Raw genomic sequence first — 14,582 nt, 5'->3', positions numbered from 1 at the left:
AAATCTAAGGGTCTACACGATTTACAAGACATACTATTAACAGTTAGATTTTTCAGAGTTAATAGTAAAATCAAACAGAATGATCCAAAATTTATACCTTTAACAATTCAATGAAAAAAATATACTATTAATAGTTAAGTAGTTAAAACTCAACTTTTCAAAAGGTTCAGTGATTACCCACATAATTTGCTCAATATCATGGTAATGTCAAAGTTTTCAACTGCGTTATCATGCGACTTGGAGCGGCATCTGCGATTACGCCCCACATTCACCACGGCTTCTATTATACATGTGGGGTTCGGGGATAATAAATTTCAGAAGAATTTGTCAAGATCTTTTGGTAGGACCAAGCGTTAAATTCATTGTAGAGTTTGCAATTAAAACGTACGTATTAAATTGAGTATAAAATATGCGAGATAATTATTTTATTAGTCATACTATTGAGGTACTACTTAGAAAAGGATTGGTATTATACTCGTAATTAAAAAAAAAAAAGGCAAAAATTCCATACTCCCTACCTTTTAACCCTCAAGAAACTTAACTGCTTACACATAATATATGATCTTGTATATTAGCCCATTACTAACCACTAGCTATCGAGACACACTCGATGCGTGTGCAATTTGCAAAAAAAAATATTATTAATTAAAAAATCAAAAAATTAGTGCAAGTGAATATAACTATTTTGTGTAATGTGTAATGTGTAATAAAAAGTGTATTGTACAGAAATATGTACAATTGGAAGTAAATAGACGGTTGGTAAGCGAGAACGTGAGAATTAGAGAGAGGTAGTTTTGGCTGTGCAGAATTTGTATGTCAGATGATAATAGAAATGAGGGTTAATGGATAATAAAGATAAGGGTAAATTTGAAAACTAACAAATTTAACACCAAATTAACTACCTACATAAGCTTTATTATTGTAAAGATATTGAGTCCTCCGTTCATCTTTTACCTGATCTTTGGGATCATGGGCACTTGCGGTTGGCAGTCCAAAAGTAGGGCAAGAACTCAGCATAATTATGTTATGTATAGTTCTGCTCAGTTGTTGTACATGTTTAAATTTTTGAATATTTTATTCACGTAAAACACTTTTATTTTAAATAAAATAATGTAATATAATTATACATCAAATAATATAAAAAATATAACAGTCGGGAATCGTACTAGACTTCAACTGCACTAGCCCCTCTCCCCCAAAGGTATGGTGTCGTTTTATCTTGAATTGGAGCACATGCTAAGTTGTTGAATTCAAAATTTCACAAGCTTAAAAATCGACGATTAAAATCGACCCGAACTCGTTTACTTTGATGTGAGCCGTGTATAGGATGATACGATTAGTAATACGATTTGTTTCAAAACCCTACCCTTTTATGTTTCTAAACAAATTAGAAAATAGATAGACTAAAAGCTTGTTTCTCTTTTTTTTTTTTTAAATTTATCTAGGCCTGATCTCTAGATCCACAAAAAATAGATAGAAAAAAGCTTGTATAGCCTTGGCCTCTGGAACCACTTAGAGATCATGTGATAAATATAATAGTAACTGAATTTTCTTATATATTTTATATTGCTAGCTGTTATTTTTTTTCTAACATCATCATACTCATTATTTAGTTTTTCCTTATATTATCTTATAACATTTTAACAGGAAGCATTATTAATCACATCATAATACCACACATTTTAGATTAGCTCTAATAAATTTGTTAAGCCAAGTGGGGAACATCTAAGATGCACCAAAATTTCTTTTGCTATCTCTTTTCCTTTACATCTTAGTAGTTAAATGAATAAAAGGTCAAAATTGAAACAGAAATTGAGCTAAAATAACCATTGTAATTGACTTGATAAATGCTTCTCATTGTCCTTGCTAAATACATCTCATTTTTTTTTGCAACAATTATTTGATTGCTTGATTTTCCTTCAAGGAAATATAAATTACTCGAGCTAATCCAGTGTAAAATACTCAACAAAGAGGAAAAAACATGATAAAACGACTCAGATTTTGATTTTGAAATCTGAACCATTCTCTGAACATATTCGATGAGTAATGATTGTTTATTTGGTGGTTAGTGAACAAAAAAATTGATTTCCATGTGATCAAGAGAGTTTGAGAGCGAAAGAGTAGAGGTTGCAGGTGGGTTTGGTAGGTCAACAATAGTAGCTTTGACTAACAAGAGTAAAATTTCCCTTTTTTTTTTTTCAATTTCTTGATAAAGCATTATAATTTTCTTTTTGCTACACAGAAATAAAGCCAGCCCACATAATGTAGAAGATATATTATATACAATCCAAAATATTTAGCATAGTTAGATAGTGGTTAAATCAATTTCTAGCTTGAGATATCAGAATTCAACTAATTTCTGAGGCTTTTTTTAATAATAAGAAAAAATAAAAGTAGGTATTCTCGTACTGATTTCACTTATAGTGACACTCATAAAAAAAAAAAAAGAACCACATAATCATGTAGGGAACTAGTTAGTTATTAATCACAATCCAGCATAAAAGTCACAAGATAATTAAAAAAAAAAAGCTTTACTGCGACAATTAAATAAATTTAATTTTAATATTTGATGGCATTTGCTTATGGATACTTCTTTTTGCTATATATTTGTTTCAATGATGATGAGTAAAGTAAGTATGGTATTAAACAAGGGGTATCTAACGTTAGCTATTTATATTGTTAGCTTTGCATATTCATGTGAAGCATCTAATTGTTGAACAAATCGACAATTTATTCATCACGTTTATGATCATAAGATTTTCACGCTTTATCTAGTGTTCTAAAATATGACAAAAGGATCAAGATTCAAACATGCTATGCACAATCTCGTCTCAGGCTTTTATTTGGAAATAATTTGTATCAGTACAGTGAACTACGACTCACACTTGGATAGATCAGATTTTAAAAAATTTAATGGTCTAGATCGTGTCACATTATGGTGTGATGTGGCACAATTTGGACGATTAAATTTTTGAAAATCGGGTCTACCAGAATTTTGGATCTAAACTAATACACAGTTGTGGTTTTACTTTTTTTTTTTTTCCTGAATTTTGGACGATATAAAAGTTAAAACTATTACTAAATGCCATATTCACATCAAATTAAACATTTCTCAAAAAGTTGTGTTGAATTTAATTTAATGTTAGTGTTCGCCTCACTATTTATATTGATCCAACCACAATTGACCGAATTGTGAACTTGACTTTCTTGAGCAAAATGATTATGAACGTGCCATTTTGTAGATTTGGGACTTCACACACAGTATACAGTATCGATTCTCTTTTCTGCAATCTTCTAATCTAGAAGCACTTAGATATCGTTTACTTTTCATACGAGTCAAAACATGAAGATTTGAACGTAATAATTGGCTCAGCTCCACAAGGAATTGAGAGCCAATCCAAATGAACCAAATGAAAAGCAATAAATAGACAACTCACAACAGTTAGCCGACATGCAAATGAATACAAGAAAAGAACAAACATTTAACTGGTAGAGTATACGTGTGGGTTTCGGCTTCTTAGCCGTCAAATCTGCTAAAGAATCTAAACGTGCATGAATTTTTGTATTTATGTGCTGCCGCGTAAATACTGGACTGACTAAAGGTTGATTGATAGCTATGAATAGGTCAATTGCCCTTATCAAAGTTGGGTTAGAAGATTAAATGATAATAGGCCCAAATGACAACTATACGACTGGAGTCACTGCCTAGGTCCAATGTCTCTAGTGCTACGTTTGTCCAAGCTAATCTAGGATTCAGACAATCCAAGATTCCTGAGGAACTTACATAATCAGGGTAGATTGTTCATCCAGATCGCGTTTAATTTAGAATCTCTTACTTACGATTACCATTCAATCTAACCCTTCTTGAAGTCGACCGTGTAATTGAACATATGTGTGAGTATCAAAAAATACTTGAAGTTTTTTAAATCAATAGCTAGTTGGTAAAGAACAGAGCGTTTAGACTCGTGTGTGTTATGGGATCGCTTTTTCAGCGGCGAGTTAGAGAATTAACAAGTGAAGTATTTTTCCACGATTGCAAATTGATTGAACAAACAATCATCTCTTTGAGGAATTGGTGTGGTTGTGACGATGGTGGTGTTGTTTTATTACTTAGAATGTGAAGTGGACTTTCTGTGCCGGAATGTAGCTTTTTAGTCAGCCCACGAATTTTTGTTTTTGGAATATGAATGCTATGACAATGTTGTTCATGGAGGTGGAAAACTGAACAGAACTCTTTGGACATTCATATAATCAAAAAGATTCTGTTAAAAAATAAATAAATTTCAAGACTTCACTTAATTAGATCCTATTGCACATCAGAGATTGTGTTAACCTCATGAACAATTTAGATTGTTCAGTATAATATTCACTAGCAGAATTTAAAGCATTGGGATTGCGACTGCGTTCCTGCAAGGCAGAAGAAGGAGAAGAATTATTTTGTTGAAGTTGATGATTCCTTTTTCTCGTTGGAGGTCATAGGTACTTTCCTTATGATTCTTCTCCTGTTTTAGAAAAGTCTTGATAATGCATTTTCAATAGGAATGAAAAAACATTTTTACATAATTCATTTCCCAGCAAATGTGAAGCAAATATATATAAATTTTTTATCAACTTGGGTTAATCACTTTTTTTTTTTAATTTTTTTTTGTAGATTCGTCTATCTAAATGATCTGATAATACGTGTAGTATGTTTTGTAAATGCTAATTCACCATAGTTAACAAAAGTTTTATGTTTTAATGGTTAATTATCTTTACATTCCCTCCTAACCTTTTTCGCTTTTTGTCTGTGAACTTTATTTATTGATGTATGGGGAGATCCTTAATCCTCCATGTATGCAGTTTATCAGCTGAAATTGAATACAAGCACTTGCTTGCTGTGGAGTGTTACTTGTAACGATTTGAAATATCATATGATATAAAATAAGGGTAAATTACCTTTTACCAATTTGGTGTTTATCATATATCCCCCATAGTTTAAAAATTTATGTATAACTGCTGCTTCATAGTTTGGGTTAATATGTCATCATTAGTTTTCTGTTAAAACTAACAGTCAATAGTAAAACGTCAAATTTAAACTAATAAATTGACAAATTTATCCTTCCATTACTTCTATTTTTTCTCCAAACATAAAAAAGAAGAAATTGAAATATAAAATAGATAAATAAAAAACAGAAAATACCATTAAAGATTTGGTTTGAAAACCTACAATCATATTTGTAGTAAAAAAAGATTTTGTATTTTTTGTATCTTATTTATTTGTTTTATATTTCCCTTCCTTCTTTTTGTTTCTTATTTATTTATTTTTTGTCTTCCTTCCAACTCTTTTGTATTTGGAGAAACTTAAGATTTTATGAATCAAAGTATAGGATTTCAAAATCATCCTCTCTCTTCCAAAAAAAAAAAAAAAGATAGAAAGAAAAGGAAAAAAGGAAATAGAAGAAAAAGTAGTGAAAGAGTGAATTTGTCAATTTATTAGATTGACTTTGACTATTTACTATTAACCATTAGTTCTAACAGAAAAAATAACAGTAACACTTTAACCTAAACTATGAGGGTGTTATATATAGATTTTTAAACTATAAGAGAGTTATGTGGTAAAGTACCAAATTATATGGGGTAAAAGGTAATTTACCCCGAAAAAATAATCAAACGGACGAATTGAAAACTTAAAGACCAAAGTTCAATTTGTTCACAAAATTGGAGGTCTTTCAGTCTATGTAATTATCGTGGGAGGAAGGTTGAGTCGGATAGTAAAGGGGAGACAGATTGTAAGTAGGAGGTCTTGACTTCGCTTAAAAAATAAACATAATTAATCAAAAGTACACCCTTACTTACTTTGTTACATTCATTTTGACACTTTAATAACTATTTTATATTTTGTAGAGTGTGATATACCAACGCTTGGTGTGATGTGATCTAAGTTCTAAATTCTAATGTTGGACATACCTTTCTGTCTTTTTAAGTACTTACAAACAATTCGCTTTCTCCAACATTGTGCTTTAGAAAATGTCATTCGTCTCCTTTTCAAACATGGCAGAGGGAACTTTAGAAACGTTGAGTTGTTCCAGTTCACTGATTAGCAGAATGGGGGGGGGGGGGATATGCTCATGACGTCCATATGTTTTTAACTAGTAATAATTAGCTCAAATTTCTCAATTTATCACATCAAGGCCTAATCAGGGGACCAAAGTGTGTATAATAATGGAAAAAGTAGTATTTACAGCATGAAGAGACGGAATAAAGATGGTTTATCAGTTCATAAAATAGAAAAAAATGGGGACCTTTGCTCCTAAAAAGAAAAACATCCCCATTGAGGAGAGCCAAGTCCCTGATTATCAATTTGTAGTCAATCCTCCCCCCTCAGTGCCCTCAATGCCGACATTATCTAATTTAAAGGTTTAAGGAGGTAGGCGTGGATTATAATTTGACCTATTGCTTTGCCAAAAAAGGATTATTAAAACATGTCAATCAATTAGAGTTACTGTTTAATTATTTCACTTGATTTTAGACTCTAATAATTGAACTTCTGATGCTCTCGTTTACTTTTGTGAAAGCCAAAATCTAAAACAAATCCAAGAATGACTTTTGTCGATTCTGATTAATTATCTTTTTGCAAAATCAGCAACAACCAAGAACAGTCCCTATGTAATACCTTTGGCTGTCGCATCAATAACATGGCATTTTTTTTTCCCAAATCTAGTGAAGCATTACATACTTAAAACGGGTGAGTAGTTAGCCATAGTGATTCCCTGTTTGGCACTTGAGTTTTTTTGTCAAGTTCATCTGCTACAAGTTTTTAAAAAACTTTTGCTACAGCAATCTCAAAAAACTTCTCAAAATTTTTAAACTATACACTTCAAAATATTCAAAAATTTATACACTTCAAAAATTTTTTAAAAAACTTCTACAATAAGCTACAGTAAAGTTTAGACAAACACCCAAAAAATTACTTTTGTATCAACATTGTCAGATATTCAAACTCTAACAACACTAGATATAATTACTTTTTCATTGTGCTGATTTTGTATCCTCCAACTCCTGTGCACCTAAAAGGATATCAAGTAAGTAACACATATTTTTCTTGTTAAGTGAAGTTCTCCTAATGCAGTAGAGGTTGATGCTGGTTGTAAAAAGCTCATACTTTTCTTGTACTTTCAACTGCAATTTGTTGATCCAGACAAGATAATTTGTAAAGAAATGCCAGTAATCATGATTAAAACTCGGGGGCCATAATGATTTGTTGGGAATAAATTCATCAACTTGTTAGTTTAGTTCATTCTTTAGCTTTTTTGGACTATATACTGCATGATTACTCTTAAAAAGTCTATGATACTTCATCAATTGCTGGAGATTGAGGGCTAAAATCTTATGTCTTTTGTGTCAAATAAATTAATCAGCAGAACTTATTCAAATGCAAAAGGATGGGGGAGAAGAATGAAGGGCCAGGTTGCAGCGGCTCATAGGAAATAGGAGGCCATCTGTTCGAAAAATATTCAACTATGACTTTGGAAAAGAAGTAGTCTTGACTAAATAAAGTTAAAACTTTTTTAAAAAAGAAAAAAAAAAAGTAAGCTCAGAAAATAACCTATCAAGCTATTAGCTAGGAGCTAGGGGCTAGGAGCTAATGCTTTTGGTTTTTGTCGTTTAGGACTTGAAGAAATTAATAATAAAACTAGAAATTGTCATTTTCATATGCAAATTTTGGTTTAATTATTGCAATTAAGAACTATGGTTCAAGAATGACAAATGTTTCTCAATCTACAGCTTAATCAACCTTGAGCCATAAATCTCTTGACCTATTTATGGCCCTTGAGAATATCAAACAAGATAATAAGACTTTAAAACAAACTATGGTCAACATTCACAATTATCAACCCACAAATAGCATTAGCCAGACTTGAACGCAAAACCTCTTATTCCTGATTTTCAATCCCACTTTTTAAAACTTGATCATGAAGACCTCATTGCCCTAAACGGGGACCAAAATTTTGTGACAATCGTTATCAAGAGTCAGTTTATCGTTTGGTAAGGAGCATACACTTTTGCTTCTCAATGCCGGTACCAAAAAGATGTGTCGCTCCTCTCAAAGCTTTGGGGCATCAAGTAATTGACATGATAGTGATTAAGAGAGTGAGCCCTATACATGTCTGAATCTGATGCCAACGTTGCTAAATTTGGAAGAGGATGTTTTGACTGTTTTGTAGAAGGGAAAGAGCAAAGCTTTTAATCTCCTAACACACTGCAGCAAGGAGAGATGGCATTTACCTTCACAAGGAAAAGGCATTTTTCTGTGAATGGTCCATCCACAATGAGGGACTAATTTTGTTACTTCTACAGGTTATGCCCACGATATATAAGTAATTAAGTTGGAGTTAATTATACACGAGTATACCATGTGATTGTTGATAATTATACAACTTTTTCATGTAGTTTTAAATTTACAGCATCACTCTTTTATCTTCAGGACCGAGAGATCTCGAGTTTAAACTCTAATTGAAGCCAAATAGTACTAGAAAATGTTTTATATCATGTTTGAATTTGAGTTATACATTGTTGGTTTTAACAAATGGTTTGATTTTAGACTTTCCTTTTACAAATAAGATTGGCAAAAGAGTAATAGCAACGGGAAAAAGTTAATAGAGGAGGCCATCATAATTCCAGGAAGCCATAGAGAAATGTTTTTGTATTTTATGACAAATTTTAAGGAAGTTCTAGATTTCTTGATTAATAACATTCCTGCTGGCATTAGAAATCCCTGCATTGAATTTTTTTTGCTTGATTGTATTCTCCTTTGGTTTATGCTCGTTAGTTATTTGCACAAGCATTTTGGAGATGAGTCTACTCGAGATAGTTAGATAGATTCACCGAAAAAAGTCAATACAAGTTAGTTCAATTGATAAGGATGAATTGCTTCCCCACAAAAGATTGTAAGCGATGTATAATTTGAGTAGTGATAATTGCAAGAAGAAATTATACTACAAATGTTTGGGACTGACTGTTTCCATGAACAAATGTGAAATATTAAAAAAAAATGAAGTGCAAACCTAGAGGATAAAAAAATTTCTTAAACTTACGGCATATATTTGTTTAATTAGTTTTGATTCCCACTTTAACGATTTCAATTCTTATGCCAATTGCCAAATGGATGACAAATGGAAGAACTAACAACATCAAAGTCAAGCCTAGTCAAGTTCACTTTCAAATGAACAAGAGAGCCCTACCCAAACTCTAGAAAACACAGACACGCGTCCACCCAAAAAAAAGGAGTTATCAATATGATGAGAATATTATTTATTTATTTAGTTATTATAGTTTTTCTCTCATATTTTTCACCATTGGCTAATTTAAATTTGCTTTTTTTCCCTCAAATCTTCCAATCAGAGGAAGAGATATTTGGGATCTAGCCTAAAATAATTCTAAATGCCTTATTTTCAATTTTGATTGTAGAGGAGTTAATTTTTGTTCTATTCTCAATTACTTTTCAAAATATGTTCTTAGCTCTTTCATAAGTTTTTTTTTTTTAAAAAAAAAAAATCAGAGGTGCTACAACTTCTAATTCTATTTTAAAAAATCATATTAAATTCAAAACAAAGTTTATGATACTTCTCAGAAAAAGGAAGGTTGAGTTGGATGATAAGATAGGAGAGGTTGTAAATAAAAATTTTAGACTCAGGATCTCCCACTTACAAAAGATTTAAAAGAATATTCCACATAAATAATTTCTTTCAATAACATAATTATACGAAACATCAGCACAAAAAGGATGATATTTTAAATAGCTTTTGTGCTTAATACAAGTCTATTAATTCGAAAATAGTGCTAAAATATTGGGTGACCAAAATAATACATGCTTCTTTGTTAACATGTTTTGGCGGGCCTTTGGCCAAGCGTTGGGCCCCTTTTTGCCGCAAAGATCGATTTCCCGCCGGCCGCGGGCAGCCGGCGTGCAGTTTTATGGGGGCCCCACGTTGGTAAAACAAGCCTAGTCCGAACCTAATCACATAGATAGCTTTCGGTTCAATCCTGTATTTAAACTGATGGTGTTTATTAATTGACCATAAAGCCCCTTGGCGGCAATGAGTTTAAGCCAAATCATTTAAAGCATTAAGGAGTGGAGCAATTAGAGACAAATTTCAGTTAATCACATGTTTATCTCACAAGAATGTATATTAAATGATGATATTGTGCTGTTTTGGAGTTACCATTATAACAAGAATGTGATCATGTTACACATCAAAATTTCCTCTGAATTCTTTTGTTCTTAGCCCTTAAGGAGTGGAGCAATTAGAGACATTTTCTCTTGGGCTAGAATCTATGGTTGGCTTGTTCTTGGTTGTTAAGGAGTGGAGCAATTAGAAGTGCGTTATGAATGTAAATATTTGGATCGTTTAACAAGGATTGACCAAATTTTGGATTGCTATTTTTATAGTTTTGTGATTTTGATGGCAAGACCTATAAGTTTGATATAGAGTACTTATAAAAAAGAATACAAAAGAGTTTGAGAGAGTGTTAGGAAAGATACAACTATGGAATAAGAGTAATGACAGGAGGGGAAAAAAAGGATGGTTAGACTACCATAGGTTAGAATTTCACTACATTACAAGAGAAAAACTACACTGCATAAGTTTTGGACTCAAAAAGCAATTAATATTCATATAAATCTTTGGATGACGTTTAAACAACTCTTGTTTGTAATTATGGCCAACTATTTAGAGCATCAATAACATATTAATGTATTTTTTTTGGGTAAAGTATAACATATGAATGTCTTTGACATACTATGTGTTGTCTGACTAATTTGTTGTGATGTTTGATCTCTCAAGGTTCCTTTTTTTTATTCGTAACTATTCTTGATATCTTGAAGATATAATTAGAATACATGTAAAACAATATGATTTGAACTATTTCGCATACCAACTTTATTTCAAACCATAAGGTTTGTTTTCAAGTATTAACAGAAAACATATTTTCTGCCAATTACCTCGTACAGATCTTCTGTTTCACTCTCTGTGTCACTCTTTATTTTACTTTTTATTATATTGCTATTTTTCCTTCATAAATACCATGTTTTAGTTCTTTTTTGTTTCCTTAACATCTAATAACTATTAATTGAGTAAAAATTAAATACCATAGTTTAAAAAAATTAATATATAATGAAAAATTTAAAAATACAGTAGAAAATTCATAAAAAATCTCAAATTTTATGCATTTTGATTTTTTGAGTTTGTTAAATTTGTATATTATTCAATTAATAGTTATTGGATTTTAAGGAAATAAAAAAGAACTAAAACATGATGTTTATGAAGGAAAAATATCAATATAATAAAAAGTAAGACAGAGAGTGACACAGAAAATGAAACAGAAGGTCCGTTATGCAATTAGCCCCACTCAATTCCCCAACTTTAGGAAATAATCCATCTATATCCTTGGTTCCTATATTGGACATCTCACGTGCTTCTTTCCCGCAATCTCATTTTGTTCTCTATTTGCAGGAATTTGTGTCAATTAACAAGCTTCACAAATCACATATCTTGCTCTTGAAAGGAAAAAAATAAATCTTGAGATATGCTTCAATATTGGAATATTGACGAACATAGCATGTGATCCCAATCTGTTTGTGCAAAAAAATTTGATTCATCGATCGTTCTATTCTTATCATTTATGTTCAATGAGTGTAATGTGAGAGGTACAAGACATATATGGGGTTATCCTTTGCAGAAGCATAATTTGTCCTCCTTTTTCCATCCTCAGTCTTATTTTTCTAAACCTGTCTTCATATCCAGTAGTGGAGTTGAAAAAGAAATCTTTAGGTCATACCTACAGATGTACAAGGTCCCTCATATTGCACTTCTTTTGCTTTTCCATTGTATCTGTCCAAAGATTTCCGTATACTTCAGTTTAGAAATAACCCCTCAAGATAGGACTTCTCATATGATGGGATAAACTTATGATTATGTGTTTGATCTTTCGGATTTTGGACTATTGCTGGAAAGGAAAATGCCCTTTTTTCTCTTTTCTATCCTCAATTAAACCAGAACATGGTTGGAGTCAATTTTGTGGACTAATTTCACACACTGACAATGTAGTTTGCTCGTAAAACTTTGGCCATTGTAGTTGAATTTGCTACAATTACCTCCCAATATTAGTATCTTGATTTGATTCTTGACATATTTGGCTAGATATACACCAAATAAAGGAGCACTAAGATATCATGCCCTGTAATGTTAGGACAAATACAGCCACTTCCAAAACATTTCCGCCTGAATTTAACAATAGTATATGGATTGAGCTAAAATTAAGCAACCAAATGACGATAGGGCACAAGCTACAACAAAATAAAGCTAGAGGAGTAAATAAATCACAAGCATAAATAATAGCTGAGATCTGAAGTGAAATTACCCAACTTTGGTTGAATCTTGGGAGTTGTTAGCTTCCTAATAATTGGGACGAAAATGTATTCTCAACCATATTTATTCTTGTCCCCTCGGGGCCATCCAGGACAGGAAGCAACATCTCTTATCCAAAAATGTTAGCTTTAAGAGATGCAAACTTTTGCAATGATTTTGTGAATTTAATTCATGACTAAATTTCTTTGTCCATGGCTTCCTGTTTTGTTGGTCAGATATCTGATGTAGCATATACTGATGGAGAGAGATGTTAACAACATCATTAGTTACCTTGAATACTAATTAAGATGTGGAGTTGTAGATTAAGCTATTTGTCCTTAGCACTTAAAGTCCATAATAACAAACATGTGCGAAAAAAAAAACTGAATTAGGAAGTAAGTTTTTAAGGGCACATTGGAATATAATTTTAATCTATGGCTAAGTACATCAAAAGTTGGAAAGATTTCCGTTTAGATGATTTCGGATAAACTTCCTCTCCTGCTTGATGTTATTAGCATTTTTTGGGTTTTACTTCAAATTTACGTTTGGTTGATGTGTAACCTTTATAACAGTATAGCGACTAATTAAGTTGTTAACCACCTAATCACGTAAAGAAAGTGGTTATAAATTCACTATGGATGACAACTTTTCAGTGTCTAGGTCTCAAGAATATAACTAGATTTAGATAATCATGTCATTACAAGCATTAACTTCTTCTTCTTCTTCTGTCCGAATAGGTTTGTGAACCGAATAGTATCCTAGAATTGGTCCAAACTTATGAATGATGATGAGATAAATAGCTTTTTGAACTGAGTAAATGTGTATATGGCTACTACTTACAAACTACTGAGTTTACACTTAAAGAGGATGCAAATGAACTACTGATATTCTTCATCATATGCATGCCATTATCATTGTCTAAGCAACATTCTGACAAAGTAATAGTAAGGTCGTGTCGGGTTGCAATTTTTTAGAGTTTTTATAAAAAAAATGTACTGTAGCGATTTGATATATATGAGATAAAATGATAATTAAAAAATGTGTTCACGAAAAATATAGACTTTTTTTTGGTGAAAAATCCCTTTCCAAACAATAAGTTTTCATGGTTAAAGAAACATCATCTATCCTAATGCTTAGTTTTCATGGTTAAAGAAACATCATCTATCCTAATGCTTTCAAAAGCACCTTCAAGTATTCGTGGTTGTGGTCTTCCTAGTTATCTAAAGCATAGTTGATCAACATTGCCATATTCTAGGGTTTAATAGACAAATTTCTGCAGGTATTATAGAATAAATTAACCAATTAGACTACAATGCCCTAACATCTATCATAAAATAAAAAATATGCTTTTAATTCTCTAAAATTAATTGTGAGAAGAAAAAGAGAAAAAAAAAGGGTAGTCATAGGTGTGTAACTAGTCTTTTCAACAGACCACTAGCTAGAATTACCAAGAAAATTTTTTCCTTTTTCCTTTTTTTTTTGTGTCTGAAAGTAGACTCCAAACCTTACAAAAAGGAAGGAAAAAAGAAAAAGATCTGAAAAAAAGTCAAGCCAAGAACCTCAAAATAGCTTGACTAATGTCTCTATTTGCTAAATTAAGCTATCCAGACCCTAGAAAAATGGGCAAAGTCAATAATATGTCTATTTTGATTCTAAATGAAAAATGAATTTGCATGAATTATTGCTTTGAACTCGATTTTTTATTCACGACTTTTTTGGCCCTGAACCTCTTGTCTAGACGAACTCTTCTAGTAAACTCGCGTTTAAAAGTTAGTGTAATTAAAAAAAATGGGGATTAACCCAAATCTAATTATAATGCACTAATAAAGAAGTAAATTTTATAATGCTACATAAGATTAGTATGAGAAACTTAAAAGAAAAGTAAAAGGTTAAAAAAAAAGAACAAAGGGCAAAATGGGAACAAAGATATCCCAAATAAAAATGAAAAAAGTTCTGGTTAGTGAAATACTCCCTCTAAAATATGGGTGACATTTCTCTCTCCAAAACGGGTGGAATATAAACCATCAGGAGCCCGAACCACAAGGCTAGGAAACTGCCTCGGCCTTCTGGTTTACTCCCCATTTGCCTTCCTCCCTTCTTCCCTCCGCCACCTTTCTCTGCATCTAAACACAAAAGTATAACAAGAAAATAAAAAGAAAAGGATCGTCCCCCAACAGTCCCCTCCCAAGCAATGTA

Source organism: Coffea eugenioides, chromosome 2 (genome assembly GCF_003713205.1).
Source record: "Coffea eugenioides isolate CCC68of chromosome 2, Ceug_1.0, whole genome shotgun sequence".
In the NCBI taxonomy this organism is placed as follows: Eukaryota; Viridiplantae; Streptophyta; class Magnoliopsida; order Gentianales; family Rubiaceae; genus Coffea; species Coffea eugenioides.
The sequence above is the reverse complement of the archived record's forward strand: the minus strand, read 5'-3'. Positions refer to the sequence as shown.